This window comes from Giraffa tippelskirchi, chromosome 7 (assembly GCF_054371585.1).
Source record: "Giraffa tippelskirchi isolate mGirTip1 chromosome 7, T2T-mGirTip1v1.2.pri, whole genome shotgun sequence".
In the NCBI taxonomy this organism is placed as follows: domain Eukaryota; kingdom Metazoa; phylum Chordata; class Mammalia; order Artiodactyla; family Giraffidae; genus Giraffa; species Giraffa tippelskirchi.
The window spans coordinates 149,947,555-149,964,693 of NC_137281.1; the positions used below are offsets into that span (position 1 = coordinate 149,947,555).

Genomic DNA, 17,139 nt, shown 5'->3' on the forward strand with positions numbered 1-17,139 from the left:
AAAACATCTGCCTGCCAGGACAGGAGACACGGGTTTGATCCTTGGGTCAGAAGCTCCTCTGGAGAAGGAAGTGGCAACTCACTCCAGTATTCTTGCCTGGAAAATTTCAGGGACAGAGGAGCCTGGTGGGTTACAGTTCATATGGTCACAAAGTGTTGGACACGACTGAGCACGCACACACACATCACATCACGAGATGCGAATAGTCCTCAGGTTGAGAAAGCCTGTTTCATAGGAACAAACCAGGTAGGAATTCATGGCAACTGAGTTTAGAGGCTGTAGAGATGATTTCCAAAAATCATCTGTAGAGATGATTTCCAAAAGTTTATAAATGGATTTCTGACCTCTCAATAGAATCTTAACTTCTTACTTGCAACTCTCAGGAGGTCACTTTGATTTGAATGATTTTCCCCTCAGTTCCAACCCAGGATCTGCAAATTCAAAGTGCCTGCCACTCCTTCGTTCTCCCTTTGTGGTTTCATCCTTTGTATCAGAAGCTCCATTTCCCCTTGGCCAGACTGGAAACTTGGGTTCATTTCCCCTTCCCTTTTGTACTCTGCTTTCCACTTTCCCTGTCACCACATCCTCTCTAGATGGTAACTGAATACTGGGGATCGTTTTCTAAGCTGGTTTTCACAGTTTCTATTTGCCCCACCATAACCCACTCCAGTGTTATTGCCTGGAGAATCCCAGGGACTGGGGAGCCTGGTGGGCTGCCATCTATGGGGTCACACAGAGTCGGACACGACTGAAGCGACTTAGCAGCAGCAGCAGCAGCAGCAACCCTGACCTAGGGGCTTCCCTGGTGGCTCAGCTGGTAAAGAATCTGTCTGCAATGCAGGAGACCCTGGTTCGAGAATATCCCCTGGAGAAGGGATAGGCTACCTACTCCAGTATTCTTGGGCTTCCCTGGTGGCTCAGACGGTAAAGAATCTGCGTTGTTTACTTTACTTAATGCAATACGGGAGACCTGGGTTCGATCCCTGAATTGGGACGATCTCCTGGAGGTGGGCATGGCAACCCACTCCAGTATCCTTGCCTGGAGAATCCCCATGGACAGAGGAGCCTGGTGGGCTACAGTCCACGGGGTCGCGAAGAGCTGGACACGGCTGAGCGACTCACGCACAGCACAGCCCTGACCTTGGTTGTCTGCATGTCTCGTGACGTCCCTGTAGTAGTCTTCCAGCTGATCTCGCTGACTCCATTCTTTTTCTATATTATCCTGGACCATCATCAGCTTCGCTTCCCTAAACTGACTCTTTGGCCCAAGTCCTTTAGTATCACCTCCTGTCATTGATACCACGCAGACCGTGTCTAGCATCGAAGATCCCTCAGGATCTGACCCCCTCTGTCTTCCCAGCCCTGTGGTCCTCCTCTGAATTGCTGCCCCACCTTTTCATGAGCACCCCATGGTCCTCCCTCTGCCCTTACTGTGGTCTCCAGATGGATTGCCCTAGTTGTCAGCCACCTACCTGTAAGACCTGATATGATCATTTACATTGCCTTTAATTCTTCCTCTTTTCTATACCACTAATGTTGGCTATGTTCTTCCTTTGAATTTTTATTTAAATTGTTTATGCGTTTGTATTGCATCATTCTGACTGGACAGCCTTATTCTGTTCTAAAGGAAAACTTATGAATTTTTCATTTTCTCTCCCAGGGCCTGATATCATAGCTTGTTGAATAAAAATCTTAACGGTGTGATCTCAGTAAAATGAAATCATTTTGAGAGTTAATCGTCTATAAAATGGTAAAAAATCACTTAATGTGTCATTCTTCTACAAAGCCTATTAATAGTCTCCCTGTCTGAAAGAGAACCCATAATCTATCAACAATTTTTTATGGAGAATACTTAGAAATAGTGAAACTAAAGTTGATAGAGTTTATGTGTTATATTAAGAATCATTGCATTGGGGGATTTTTGTAATTGTTACTTAAGCCAACATAAACACATTTTTTTTTTTTTAAGCAAAGGTTTGGTGGAAGGGGAAATTGAAAATATGAAGGGCAATGGGAAAAATAAGATCATTCATATTTTTTTAGGACTTCCCTGGTAGCTCAGATGGTAAAGCGTCTGCCTATAATTCGGGAGACCCAGGTTCAAACCCTGGGTCAGGAAGATCTCCTGGAGAAGGAAATGGCAACCCACTCCAGTACTCTTGCCTGGAAAATCCCACGGATGGAAGAGCCTGGTAGGCTGCAGTCCATGGGGTCGCAAAGAGTCAGACCCGACTGAGCAACTTCACCTTCTTTTCTTTCTTATTTTTATTAGGGAAATCGTTAGATAAAATTAAAAGCAATTATTGTCAGTTTAAAACAGATAATTGTTTACAAACAGTTATCTCTGTCATTGATAGGCAATTAAGTCATAAAAATCAGATTGTTTCATTAATTTGACTGATTTGTTGAACTTGATTATGGCACAGTTCTACTTACTATTAGAAGTTAAAACTTCAATGATAATAACAATGGGGTGGGGAGATCTGTTACATAAGCTGTATGATTGTAACTTAAGTAAACCAAATTCACATTCATTGAAGGCTCTTTACATTTTGGCCCTGGTCAAATTTTCCAGTTTTGTCTCCCAGCATTACTTTTCACACTGTGCCCTGCATACCAACCGAACCAGATACCAACTAACTCTCCTTGTCTTCTCCCATCTCTACCGCTTCTGTTGTTTCTTCCACCCAGAATGTTCTTCCCAAAAGTTTCCCCGATGTCGAAACCCCTTCTTGATACCACTTACTTATCACCTATGCCACCAACTCACTTTCTTTGATCCTAGTAATAATCAGGCCCTTCTCTGAACTCCCTTACACATTACTATTATTAATTCTTTACCTTTCTATGATGTTCAGTTGGTGCAAACAGGCATGATTCACTTTTCCCCCAAATAGAATTTCTTTAGGGAAATAATTGTCTCCAGTGCCTCTTATCTCCCTGACCTCATGCAAATCCATGGCCTTAACTACAGAAAGGGCAGTAATTGCCCTGGCCTTAATGACTAGATTCAGAAAGTTTAATCACTCAGAACCCAGTCATTCATATTCTCTGGCCCTCTTCTCCCCTCATCTCTTCTCTTTGCAGTTTGGTTTCTTTTTTTCAGAAATGCTGTCCCCACAAAGCTGGAGCCGTGCCCTTGGCAGGTACAGACTTACAAACTTATACTGCTGGAGAGGAAGGAAAAACATTTCCTGCTAAATCCACTTAAAAAATAGGGAAGGACTTTGATAACCTCGGTTTGGGACAAGTGATTATTCCTGGAACAGTTCCTGTGGCCGGGTTTCAGTGACTGTCCTGGCCTGGGTTACGGTCCTCTTCACAGTCAGGGAGTTGTGTCTGCTAGAAACAGGGAAGGTGGTACCAGGCAGACAAAAGCTTGTCTCTCCCCTAAAAGTAAAAAGAAGAAGTAGTTCATAGTCTCAACACACAAACACTGATAACAGTTAGACATCTCCTTTGTCTTTCTTCTGCTCATTTTTATTGTTGATATTGGACTACATGCAGTCACCCCATCGTATCTGTGGAAGACTGGTTCTAGGATCCCTTGTGAATACCAAAATCCATGGATGCTCACGTCCCCGTGTAACCTACACACGGGGACTATACTTTAAATCCTCCCTCGATGATTTATGATACCTAATACCATGTAAATGCTATGTGGATAGCTGTAAATCCAACGCAGTTGCTATGTAAATAATTGATGGCATACAGCAAATTGAAATTTTGCTTTTTGGAAATTTCTGGAATTTTTTTTCAAATATTTTTGATCCATAATTGACTCAATCTGTGGATGCGGAGCCTGCAGATACAGAAGGCCAACTAAATCTGATTTTGGATCTTGTTTTCTTATCACTATGAAGTTACCATTGCTCCATAGTCTTGTAAACCCTCCATCAACCCATGGAGGGTTGTGGGGTCATATTTCCTGAAGATGGCCAGACTCTCACCAGGGAACACATTGGACTCTTCTGTCTCCATTACACTACAGTTCCTGAGCTGCTGAGATAGAGATTTAAGGAAAAACTAAGTAGTGTATCAACTTTGCACTATGTGGTCATAACCAGCATTTTCCTAGGCTGTGTTTTCTAGAATAGATTTTGTGCATATGCTTTCTAACCTGTGTGTGTGTTTCCCATGCTATATAGACTTCAACATGTCACTGTGTAAGGATTGCATTCCAACTAGTTTATTCAACACAGAGGGCATTTAACACATGCCTTAAGAATTTTAGCCACATATATGGCGAATAGATGGGGAAACAGTGGAAACAGTGTCAGACTTTATTGTTTTGGGCTCCACAATCACTGCAGATAGTGATTGCAGCTATGGAATTAAAAGACGCTTACTCCTTGAAAGGAAAGTAATGACCAAACTAGATAGCATATTAAAAAGCAGAGACATTACTTTGCCAACAAAGGTTTGTCTAGTCAAGGCTATGGTTTTTCCAGTGGTCATGTATGGATGTGAGAGTTGGATGGTGAAGAAAGCTGAGTGCCGAAGAATTGATGCTTTAGAAGTGTGGTGTTGGAGAAGACTCTTGAGAGTCCCTTGGACTGCAAGGAGATCCAACCAGTCCATCCTAAAGGAGATCAGTCCTGGGTGTTCATTGGAAGGACTGATGCTGAAGCTGAAACTCCAATACTTTGGCCACCTCATGTGAAGAGTTGACTCGTTGGAAAAGACCCTTATGCTGGGAAGGATTGGGGGCAGGAGGAGAAGGGGACAACAGAGGATGAGATGGCTGGATGGCATCACCGACTCGATCGACATGGGTTTGGGTGGACTCTGGGAGTTGGTGATGGATAGGGAGGCCTGGCGTGCTGCGATTCATGGGGTCGCAAAGAGTCGGACACGACTGAGCGACTGAACTGAACTGATATATATTAAAAATACATATTTTGGCAAGGAATAATATAAACAGCTATGAGCATTTCTTTTTTAATACCCTCTGTGGCTTAACACTCTTGGTAATCACATTTCTAACGAAACCCAATGTGTTGTTTTATGGCTTCCATGATAGAAAGCAAGGAATGTAGAGTTGTAAGAGGAACTTGAATTCATCTAGTCCAGTGCTTCAGCTTTGCAGAAGTCCCTCTTGCAAACCCATAAAAAATGAGTCATGTTTTCTTAGTTAATATGTACATTTACAGACCATGAGGACCTTGCGGTCTCACCAGAAGCTTCTTCCATAGTTAGGTAGCTCAGATTTCTGGATTGCTGAGACTCCTGCCCCTGACCCATCTTTGCCAGAATCTTCTGTCACTTACTGTTCTTCTGTTGATCATATTTTTTTCCTTTTAGAATTATATAAAGATATTTTTGCACACTCCCTCGGTCCCTTTTTCCCACCTCCCTATCATTTATTTATTCATCTGTACAAATTTCATTAGACACCTAAAGAAAGCTAGCCCATCTTCCCCTTGCCTTCTCTTTTCACGTTGCTGGCCACATTCAGATCTTTTGGTCATTTCTGGTAAGATAGTTTTCCTACTCCTGACCATTTCTATTCCATTTTCTGTATGTCCACTTTCTTTTTAAAATATACCTTCCAAAATAAACTGTCCTGCCATAGGAGATGGTCTAGCCGGCCTTTCCTCACTCTGCTGTAGGCTTCACTTCCCTTCTGAATGTGGCAGGAAGAGCCCAGTGTCCAAAGCCCAGCGGAGTGGACTCACGCTCTGGTTGCACCTCTTTCTGGCTGTGAGACTCTGGACAAGTCACCCCCTCCCTGCATGTAGGATCCCCCTCTCCAGTGAGGTATCCGTCGGTGGTAGCTCCCTGGTAGTGTTAGGAGGAACACGGCATCCTTGGCCGACAGGGAGTCCTCTGTTATGGATCTTTTCTGCCATCATTGTCACCTAATTTTTGGTGCTGTTTTAACAACCCAATCATGACTGTTGTCACTTCCAGGTCTGTAAACCTGTGGCTTTCCTAATCTAGAACATTCTTTCCAGGATAGTCATAGGGCTGGCTCCATCTCACCTTTTCACAGCTGGACTATCATTTCTCAAAGACCTGCCCCCCAACCCCAACCATGACTGCTGTTTCAAAAAGTCTGTTCTTGAACTGATCGCAGTCTTTCCCTGTGCTCAAGTCCACTTTCTTCTCTTATCACCTCTCTCTCTGACACTGTCTTCATTAATTTGCTTGATTATTAGCTCATTTTGATCTCCATTGGGATACATGAGGCTGTAAATCTCTTTTTACTGATTGATGTTCAGAGTCCCTAGAATCATGTCCTGCACATTCTAAACACACAGCCAAACTTTGTTGTGTAAGATTTTTGGGTCTAGGAAAATTTCCAGATACTCTTCAGATGTCAGGTTTTTTTTTTTTTTCTAAGATAGAACTCCTCCATCCCACATAATGCATTTTGAAAACCTGAATCCCAAACCTGTGTTGATCCTTAATAAACATGACTTCTTTTTTTCCAGAGTTTCAGTAATCCCATGGTGTTTTGAATTTATTGCTGGACTTTTTGGCAACTATGATAATTTTATGGCAAAAACATCATGACTGTGTTGACTGCTTACTGTATAAGAAACACTCATAAATCTTGATGTAGTATTTACTTCAATACTTAACCCTGTGATGCATATATCATTTTATTCCCATTTCAAAAATGGGAATGTCAAGGCACAGTGAGGGCCAGTAACTTGCCAAAGTCTCACAGCTCGTAGGTCATAGAATGGAAATGAACCAGGCAGTCCGACTTTATAGGTTACATATTCACCAGTGTTAAAAGTAACCTTCTTCTGAGTTTTGTATTATTGGCAAATTTAATATGCATTTCATCTATACAGGTTCCCCCCACCAGCCCCCAAAGTGGGGCATTTTTATGAAGTCATGCATAAGTGGAAATGATGTGAGGTGAAAAAGCAGTTACCTTAGGATGCATCTTGCTAACAGTTGTACAAAATAAATTGAGTTAAGGCACAGATGTTCAGAGACACAGTTCAGAGCTGTGGCCTCTTGATGCTGAGATGCTAAGTGTTATTCTAGGGGAAGGAGCTTGGTGGTACCACGCTCAGCCATTCAGTGTGTGTGCTGCCTCTATAATAGCAAAACAAATGCTCAATGCTATTTTCACTTTTCTCCTGTTTTCATAAAACATAAACCATTTTTGGATTTCTCCCAGTTAGTGAAAACAGGTACTAACGTAGGTCTTTTTTTAAAAGTAAAGTGGCATAGAGTGAACTTTCCAAAGCAGGGGAGACCTATATCTATGTTCAACTCATGATAAGATGCCTAAGGCAAGACTAAGCCTTTGTGACACTCCCTACCTTTTATCCTGCTTAATACTGAGCCAATAGTTCAGTATATTTTGCTCGGTATCCGTAAGGCTAAACAGATGATGAAGTTACTATGAGGAAGAAGTAAATAATTAATAAAAGGAAAGATATACTACATGGCATTTCTATGAAGTGCTAATTAGTATTTCCAGCATAAATAAAGTTTATTAAACCTATTTTGCCATAGTTTGAAAACCATATCCTTTCTACATATTCACACTTCATCTTATTTCCCAGAGGATTTCTCAGTAACTTGCTACAATAATATATTCTAGAATAATGATAGGAATAAAAAGTCAGGTCAGTGAAAAAATAAGAGTAAAACACTGGACTCTGGGGTAAAGGGTGGTCTGAGAGGTGTATAAATATTCAGATGTGAAGGAACTACAGATAGTTGTCTTGGTTAAACCTCAACTTTCTGTTTTAAAAGTTTTCTATAGATAGTTAATAAAAGGAAACATGGTCAGTTCTTATTGTCAGTAAGGAAATGTCATGCCAGATATTCCAGGAAAACACAATTTTCCTATTTCACAGCTTGATGATACATTTCTACCTGAGCCTTTTCTGAAGAACAAAGGCTTCCACCACATACATACCATAAGCTGTTTAGTTTCATGTGACTCCTTGTCTTGTCCTTTGGCAAAAGCTGAGAGTATGATACTGAGGCATTATTCAAGGAAATCAAATCTAGAAGGAATGGAAAACCCATAGTCAAAAGATATTTAGAACTTAGAAGGCTATCTCTTCTTTCAACAGTTCTCCATTTACACTTGTCTGCCTGAGATTTTGAATAAATTTGGGCAGAAGGCAATTCAAAATAGGATTATTTGCAGAGTGTTTAAAAAGTGTTCTAGGTGATTTTCTGCTGGATTCATATATTTTAGGAAATGGATGAGAAAATGTAGAGAATAATAGTCTTTTCTGAAAATGAAATATCTGAGCAAGTTTTGTAATTAAACTCCCTTTTCATATCTGTATGTAAGAGATAAATTAGCTATACCTATTGTCTCTGCTGTTTAGGTATTCATCCCTTATTCCTTTATTCATTCTTTCAACAAATAATTAATTGAGCACCTATTATGCCTTAGAATACTGGGTTGCAGCATTAAATAAGACAGGTATGGTCCCTCCCTCAACAGAGTGTACATTCTAGTGGGAAAGGCAGATGTTAAACAAGACACTACTTATTTAGTTGCAATTTTGATAAGACAGCTGCAGATTAGAAAGTAAGCCTGTAAATGACAGTCCAGCTCAATACAGCATCTCTATATTATGAAACAGCATCTCTATATTAGGGAAACAGTTGCCTCCAGGATATTAACAGCCTTCTAATCACAAGTGGCCTGTTCTCATCTTTACAGACTTTAATGTTCAGCAGCATGGTGTACTATGATAAACAGGAAACAGATAAATAAGCTGAATTGCTCTCATTTGAGGGTAGGAGCTCTGGATCCTTGAGCTTTCCCTAGACTTGGCAGTCCCAGGATCACCTCTTTATGACCCTGTAGCACTAGTTTGAAACTATTGTTCAAGAAGTCTCAGCAGTATCTAGCCTTTATTGCTTATTGACTCCCTAATAAATAAGGGGACAAAAGTAAGTTCTGCCGACAGTACCTAAATTGCCCAGTTCCAGCATTGTTACCAGTTCTGTGCTGGACTTTCTGAATGCTTTGTGTACTGACCCAACCCAAGGAAAAAGCTGGATTTTTTTTTTTTTTTTTTTTGATTCCTGCAACCAAAACTGGACCTTCTTCAGTTGCTTCTTCAGTTCCACCAGTGGTTACTGTTCACCTTCCTTTTCCTATTCAGGTTTCTTAACCACCCACCTATTAACCCAGCTGCTTTGCAGGTATGGATTGATGAAGGAAATTAGAAAGGTAGGTAATTGCATCCATCAATTCAATCAATATATTGTGAGCTTCAACTAGGTGCCAAGCATTGTCTAAAGAGCTTTGAATAAAGCAATGAACAACAATAACCAAACCCCTCCTCTTGGGACTTATACTTTATTGGAGATTATAGACAAAGAGGGCTGAGTGCCAAAGAATTGATGCTTTTGAATTGTGGTGCTGGAGAAGACTCTTAAGAGTCCCTTGGATAGCAAGGACATCAAACCAATCCATCCTAAAGGAAATCAGCCCTGATCAAATATTGATTGGAAGGACTTATGCTGAAGCTCCAATATTTTGGCCACCTGATGCAAAGAGCTGACTCAGGAAAAGACCCTGATGCTGGGAAGGACTGAAGGCAGGAGGAGAAGGGGATGACAGAGGATGAGATAGTTAGATAGCATTACCTACTCAATGGTCATGAATTTGAGCAAACTCTGGGAGACAGTGGAGGACAGACAAGCCTGGTGTGCTATAGTCCATGGGGTTGCAAAGAGTTGGACAGGAATTAGTGACTAAACAACAATAACAGGAAATAAACAGATACAGAAGAAAATAAGATTGTAAGACAGATGGTGATAAACTCTTTGGAGAAACAAAGAACAAAGAAGAATAGGGTGCAAAAGGGTGAGGGGAGGTAAAGGTTTACTCTTCCAAAGAATGAGGTCAAAGAACACCTGTCTGAGAAGGTGACATTTGAGCAGAGACAGGAAGGCATTGTGATATGGCTGTCTGGAAGAAGAATATTCCAGAGAAGGTAGCAGGGGTGGTGTTACTTAACCAGGGGCCTGAAAGATTTGACAAACGACCAAGGGACCAGTGTAGTTAAAGCTAAGTGAGCAAGATGTAGTCAGAAAAGTAGCTGAACACCAGGTCATGAATGATCTTGCAGCTGCAGTTGAGAGTTTGGCTCCTACCATGAGGGAAGGCTATGCAGAAGGGTAGCATGTTCTGACTTTGGTTTTAAAAGGATCCCTCTAGCTGCTCTGTGGAAAACAGAATGAAGAGGGGAAGGGGAGGGGCAGGGATGTCATTTGGAAGTGGTTGTCACAAAAGAGAGGAGAAATAAAGAGTGGATGAGGGATAATTTGCTCAAGTGGGTTTCTCGCTTTGTTCCATTTGATGAAAGAATGGAATAATTTAGTGGATAGAGTGTTAGTATAGACAAAAGGAAAAAAGATGTCAGAGTGATCTGAGAGAGTAAACAGGTGACAATGTCACAATGGAAGAGGAAATATGGGAAAGAGATGCTTGTCCAAGAGCAGCACGTAAAAGATGATTTTGAGACACAGCAAGTGTTTTTCTACTGCCAATTGGATATGAAAATGTAAATTAAAGATGTCAGAATGAAAATAGAGGGAAATTTCAAGGATAGAGTTTTCAATTTGAGTTTCAGGTATATGGAGTTCTGGATGGTTTATAAAATACTTTTAATCTATTTTATAACCATATGATTGATGGCGGGAGGAGAAGGGGATGCCAAAGAATCAGATGGTTGGGGGGCATCACTGACTCAGTGGACATGAGTTTGAGCAAGCTCTGGGAGTTGGTGATGGACAGGGAGGCCTGGCGTGCTGCAGTCCATGGGGTCGCAAAGAGTCGGACACGACTGAGTGACTGAACTGAACTGATAACCGTATGAATGCCTGAGCTCCCTTTTCCTCCACCTTTCCTAAAATCCTACGGTACATGAAACAGAAAACAACACAAGTTTAGAAGAGTTAGAAAGCGTTCAGGGGTTCATTTAGTACCACTTATTGGGCATCATCCAATGTCCACCATGTTAGAAATTTTCTAGATACTGGAGATATAATATGAATGAAAATTATTCTCAAGGGAAGCCTGTAATCCAATGGGAAGTATATAGAAATAAAGAAGTTACACTGTAGTGTGATACACAGGAGTGAGTGAGTAAGTGAGTGAACTCACACAGTTGTGGCCGACTCTTTGCAACCCCATGGACTGTATAGCCCGCCAGGCTCCTCCATCCATGGGATTCTCCAGGCAAGAATACTGGAGTGGGTTGCCATTTCCTTCTCCAGGAGATCTTCCCTACCCAGGGATTGAACCCGGGTCTCCTGCATTATAGGCAGATGCTTTACCATCTGAGCCACCAGGGAAGTTGCCTAATTCCCATTGAACTGAACCAGAGGATTTCCCCCTGTGCAGTGTCCTGAAGGATGAGGAGGAACACTTGCATTTGAGCGTGCTGGGTGAGGAGGGAGAGGATTCCAGGCAGAAGAAACGTCACGTGCCAGTTAACAGAGGGGTGAAACCATGGGGCTTATTTAGTGCTTGAAAGCAGAGATGCACAGAACTTAAGAGCCAAGCTATGTCATCTTGTGTAGAAAACAACTCAAACCTTTTAATGACTTTCAGGATGTATTTTTATCATTTTTTTTTTTTTTTTTGGTCTAAATCAGGACAGTTTTGACAGTGAAAGGGAGTTCTTTTAATAATTACACTGGAATAGGTATAAATTAGGACTGTACTGGGAAACCCAGGCATATGGTTGCTGGAATGAGATCTATTTTTCTGCACAAAGTGGTTCATAATTATATTTATTAATGATGGTGCAAGCTAAGTTCTCTGGTTTAGCAAAATAAATTGTTATAGTGAAAGTAAACCAGGAAAGTAGGCAGAGTTTTGATAGATTGGTAGAGGAGATAACTGCTTTTAGATGGAAAGTCAAGGAAGGCTTTTCCGAGAGGGGCTTTTGAGCTGAGACCTGAATGACAAGGAGCCATCCCTAGGGAGATCCACGGCCGGAGTGCTGTAGGCAGAGAAAACGGCAGAAGTCCTGTCCTGGGAGCAGCGTGGCCTGGGAGAGAGAAGCTTTCTGGCTGGAGAATGAACTGCCAGGGGAGCTGGGGAGGTGACAAGATCCGAGATATAGGGAGAGGCTCGTTCACATCGGGCCATGCATGTAGGTGTGGTGAGGAATTTTGGCCCCTAAGTGTCTCTGTCTTTAGTTTGCTAGAACTGCTGTAATAAAGCACCACAGCCCAGATGGCTTAAGCAACAGAAATTTATTTTCTCAGAGTGCTGGGGGCTAGAAATCTGAGAGCAAAATGTTGGCAGGGATGGTTTGTTCCAAGCACCAGAGGGAAGGATTTGTTCCAGACCTCTCTCCTTGGTTTGTCCATGATTGTCTCTTCTTCTTCTTGTCTTCCCCTATATGTGCCGTGTGTCCAGATTTCCTCTTCTTTGAGAACATTGATCATGTTGTATTAGGCCCTGCCCTAATGACCTGATTTTAACTTAATTTCCTCTTTAAAGAACTTTATCTCCAAATATGATCACATTCTATGATATTGAGGGTTAGGACTTCAACATGTGAATTTTTCAAAGAGAAGTAACTCAGCGCATAACACCTTAATAAGTCTGAAAAGAGATGAAGGGAGATTCCATCAACTGAATAAGGGGTGTTTCAACTCAGTTTTAAAGGGAAGATGGGAGATTTCCCTGGCAGTTCAGTGGTTAAGACTCTACACTCCCATTGCATGGGGAATGGGTTCAAGCCCTGGTTGCGGAACTTGGATCCTTCATGCCACACAGCTTGGCCAAAAATAAAAAAAGATAAAAAATAAAGGGAAGATGGATAAAAACAGTTAACATGTCAATTTTCAGTTAGTATAGCAGTCATGATGTAAAATAGAAGCTTTGTGTAGAGAGTAATACTAAAATTTCTTAAGGGAGACATTATTCAAATCTAGACATCAAGAGTCTGTGCATAACAAAACATGTAATCTTCAAAGTTTGTCAAAATAAGGTGTATGGAAGTTCCTGGTGGTGCCAAGGTCTGGAGCAGTAAGATCTAGCAATACCCAATGATGACTGTCCTTTGTTCGTGAGTGATAGATAAGACAGAAAGAAAACGGAAGTACACGCGGAGGCAAGTCACCTGCTTGTCCAGATCCAGGTACTGGGTGGTAAATCACAGACAGGGGAGCGTCACCCAACTTGGTGGGGTGATATTTTCATGAGATAATTTCCTAATGTCTGTTACACACTTGATCCAAGAGCAGAGCCTAAAAGTCATGGTCATCTTAAACTGTCTGAAAATTTACTGACATGTGATTCTACCAAGTATATGTGTGTATATAAAGCTTCCCAGGTGGCGCTAGCGGTAAAGAATCCACCTGCCAGTACAGGAGACATGAGAGACTAGGGTTTGATCCCTGGGTCGGGAAGATCCTCTGGAGAAGGAAACGGTAACCCACTCCAGTATTCTTGCCTGGAGAATCCCATGGACAGAGGAGCCTGGATGGCTACTGTCCATAGGGTCACAAAGCTGTAATTCCAAATGGGCTGGCTTTTGAGACGGCAAAAGGGAATTAAAAACCTATTTAAGCATAAGTTTTGAGCTGCTCAGACAGTAAAGAATCTGCCTGCAATGCGGGAGACCATGGGTTTGATCCCTGGGTTGGAAGGTTCCCCTGGAGAAGGGAACGGCTACCCATTCCAGTATTCTGGCCTGGAGAATTGCATGGGCAGAGGAGCCTGGCAGGCCACAGTACGGGGTCGCAAAGAGTCAGACATGACTGAGTGACTTTCACACACATTTGAGCAATAAAAATTGATAAATTGAAGGTTAAATAAATAGTTTGAAAAGATGACATGATAGATGATATAGAGCGGGCAATTTATTAGTTATAATTTTCTTTTGAATTCACTGTATGATATGATCTTACCAACAAATATAAAACAATTACAAGCAAGATTTCACGGAGTAGGAGGCTTTGGGATAAATGTTAGTGTTGGGGTGCAGGGAACAGAGGGAAAAAGTCTGAACAGAAGAGTGTGAGTTAATGCCATGAGGGCAAGATTAAAGGGCGACCTTTAATCTCATGTCAACCCTTTTGGAGGAAGGGTTAGATATATTGGAAGGAATTATGATAATCAAGGTGGATGCTAGCTTGGGAGTATGTCCTCTTTCTCTTATCTCTGAAGAGTCCTCAACTGTGTTCGTACTTGGTACAAGATGCAGCTCTCCATGCCTCCTCCTTCTTGTTTCCAGTCTAAGGGACACATCTAGTTCACAGACCATTTACAGAGGCCAAGTGCTTAACGGGCCCAGCCCTAGTCCAGTGATTGGACTGGGTCGTCCTGGCTCTGGCAGTCACCAGCACCCCCTGCCTCAGGGATGTCTCACGGAGAGTGATCAGCGGAGATGTTGGACAAGTTTAGGCTTGCAGAAGAAAGGATTAGTCTAAACATTGGGAACATGAGCCAAGAGTTGGCCACAACTGAGCGACTAAGCACAGCACAGCATATGCATAATATGCATTAAGGGGAAACGCGTTAATTCCAGATATAATTTGACAGACTTCTATTAAAGTTACAAATGTAGGCTTCCTCAACATCTATTATATGAGAAATGCTCTTGTTTCACATCAAATAAAACAGCAATTACTAGTTTTCCTTTATTAGAACACTCTTGATTTTTTTTTTTTTTTTCGTCTATAGGGAATTGAAATAGATGACCTCTAAAGGTCCATCCAGTGCTAATGCCCATGCTTCTGTGTCTTACTCGTAATTGGCCAACTTCTCGGAAGCCGGGTAATGTTTTTTCAATTTATAACATCACAGACATTTTAATACAATTGTTGAAGTATGGCACCAAAATACTAAATTATTTTATATAATCCTACCTTAACATTGGCAGTTAATTTTAATGTCTATTTTCCAAGGAAGGAAGGAGATAAGTTGATATTATCAGATTAGACAAGTGAAAAGAATTAGATTTTAGGTAAAAAAAGAAAATGTTTTAAAATATCAAATGGGCATTTAAACTGAGGTGGGACAAAATAATTGGTGTGACTTTTTCTAGGTGGAAATCATAAGTGATGAAACCCCTTTTCTTCTGCTCTCATCGTGGTCAGCTAATGCTTTACTGTTTACTGCTTCTATGTGTCATTTGATTTTCACATGAGTTTTTTCTGATGTATGATTTTCATGTTTGACGGATGAGCAAACAGATGATAGAGAGGTTAGTGACTTGTTCAGGGTCATATATGTGAACATGTGTCAAACGACTACGTGGGAAAAGAAAGTCAACTTGTCTGTCCTTATTACTATGTTGCTCATTAGAGTGTCTTTAAAAATCAAGCTTTGTTATTGATGTATATTACGTAAGTTAAATTTGGAGTTTTAAATTTCAACTCTATTAATAATAATGATGATGATAGTTTATTTTGTTAAGCACTTATATTTTAATCACAATATGCTAAGCCTTCCATATTCAGCATTTAATTTACTCAACTTGAATGCCTGCCATTCTCTGAAAATGTCAGTGTTCAGTTATACTTATTGGCAGTATAGCATTCAACTTTTTAAATGAGGGAGTGCAGAAGCGGGAAATGGTCTGTATCAGGATGGGCTAGGATCTTCCATAATCACAGACAACCGGCAAGTCTTAAAACCACAAAATGTATTTCTCATTCATATTGCATCTCCACCTCTGTGGTGCTGGGAACTCTGTCTCAGGTCTTTACTTCGGGACTGAGGCTGACAGGGTAGCACCCTCTAGAATATGACTGACCGCCACGACAAAGGGAAAGCGCGGTGTGTCGTGCATTGGTCCCTAACACTTCTGCTCGGAGGTGATGCTAGCTCTTGGGACCAAAGCAAGTCACATAACTGTACCAGGTATCAAAGAATTGCAGAGTGCAATCTTATCACATGCTCAAAGGTACTAGACATATTTCGTTGCAAACACTAATACCTGCCACAGAGGGCAGTAGGATAATAAGATGGACAGCCCTTGTCATTTGTAGAATCACCCTCTTTACAAGAAACAGGCATTTACTTCTTCCTTCTTTAGAATGTCTTTTTTCACTCAACACTGAGGGCCCACTCTGCACAGACAGAAACACAGCAGAGTATCAAGGCACACAAGAAAAAATGGGATCCTGCTCCATTATTCTTAGCCTGAAACTGCAGCTTTATTTCTGAAAGGGCATAGATTCGATCTTATTTATTCAATCATTTGTTCAACAAGTGAATATGGATCATCATTGTGTTTTCCTAATGACAGCCAATTCTCCAATTCTCCAACACCACCTGGTTGTCCAATAATTTTGTTCAATTCTGACAATACCCGGAATGGGTGCAGACCCCATAGGTCAAGGGCTGAGTCCCTCACGACAGCCCCACCTCTGCCTTTAGACACCAGCTGCAGATGGGATATCTAGACTACACATGCGTCTGCCTAGTCAGTTTCATGTTGGAGGATCCCATGATCCTCCTGCTTTGGTTCAGTAATTTGCTAGAACTCCAAACAGATACTTCACTTGGTGGTTTTTGGTTTATTTTAAAGGATTCAATTCAGGGACAGCCAAATGGAAGGGATGCAGAGGGCAAGGCTGGGGTGGGGTGGGGGTGTGCAGAGCTTCTGTTCTCTCTCTGGGCATGACACCCTCCATGCACATTGCTGTGGTCTCCCACCTGGACGCTCCTATCATTTGGGGGTTTATTGGGGTACCCTTATGTTGGCACAATCTATTGAATTATTGGCCATTGGTGATTGAACTCCATCTCTGGCCCATCTTCCCAGTCTGAAGGTTGGAGGCAGAACCCTGTAATCTAACCTTGTAATCTCACAGTTTTCTGGCAACCAGCCTCCATCCTGAAGCTCTCTAGCCCCTCCCCCATGGGTCATTTCATTAGCATACAAAACAAACAATAAATTCTGAGGATTTTGAGTACTCTGTGCTGGGCACCTGGGAGAAAGACCATATATCTATCTATTTATTTATTTTTTTGTAGCTCAAACACCTACATGACAAGCTGGGTGTACTGGGGATACCGTGATGAATGGAGTAGGCAGTTTCTGTCCTCCTGGATTTCAAGTCAGGCAAACTCACTGAAGAGGAGATCAGCCTAGAGAAGTGTTACTGAAAGTTGACAACAGATAAATAAAACATGACCTCTATTCTCAGAAGCATTTACCT

The 17,139-nt window shown here is 41.5% G+C and overlaps 1 protein-coding gene and 1 non-coding gene across 5 annotated transcripts in view; one reads left to right on the top strand and one right to left on the bottom strand.

Moving 5' to 3' along the window:
• Positions 1–17,139, top strand: part of NRXN3 (neurexin 3) — a 1,799,700-nt gene that overhangs the window by 801,138 nt on the left and 981,423 nt on the right. The gene's annotated exons all lie outside the window — the stretch shown is intronic.
• On the bottom strand, positions 11,233–11,304 carry TRNAY-AUA (transfer RNA tyrosine (anticodon AUA)). Its single transcript has one exon. It is a non-coding gene; the product is annotated as a tRNA-Tyr (tRNA).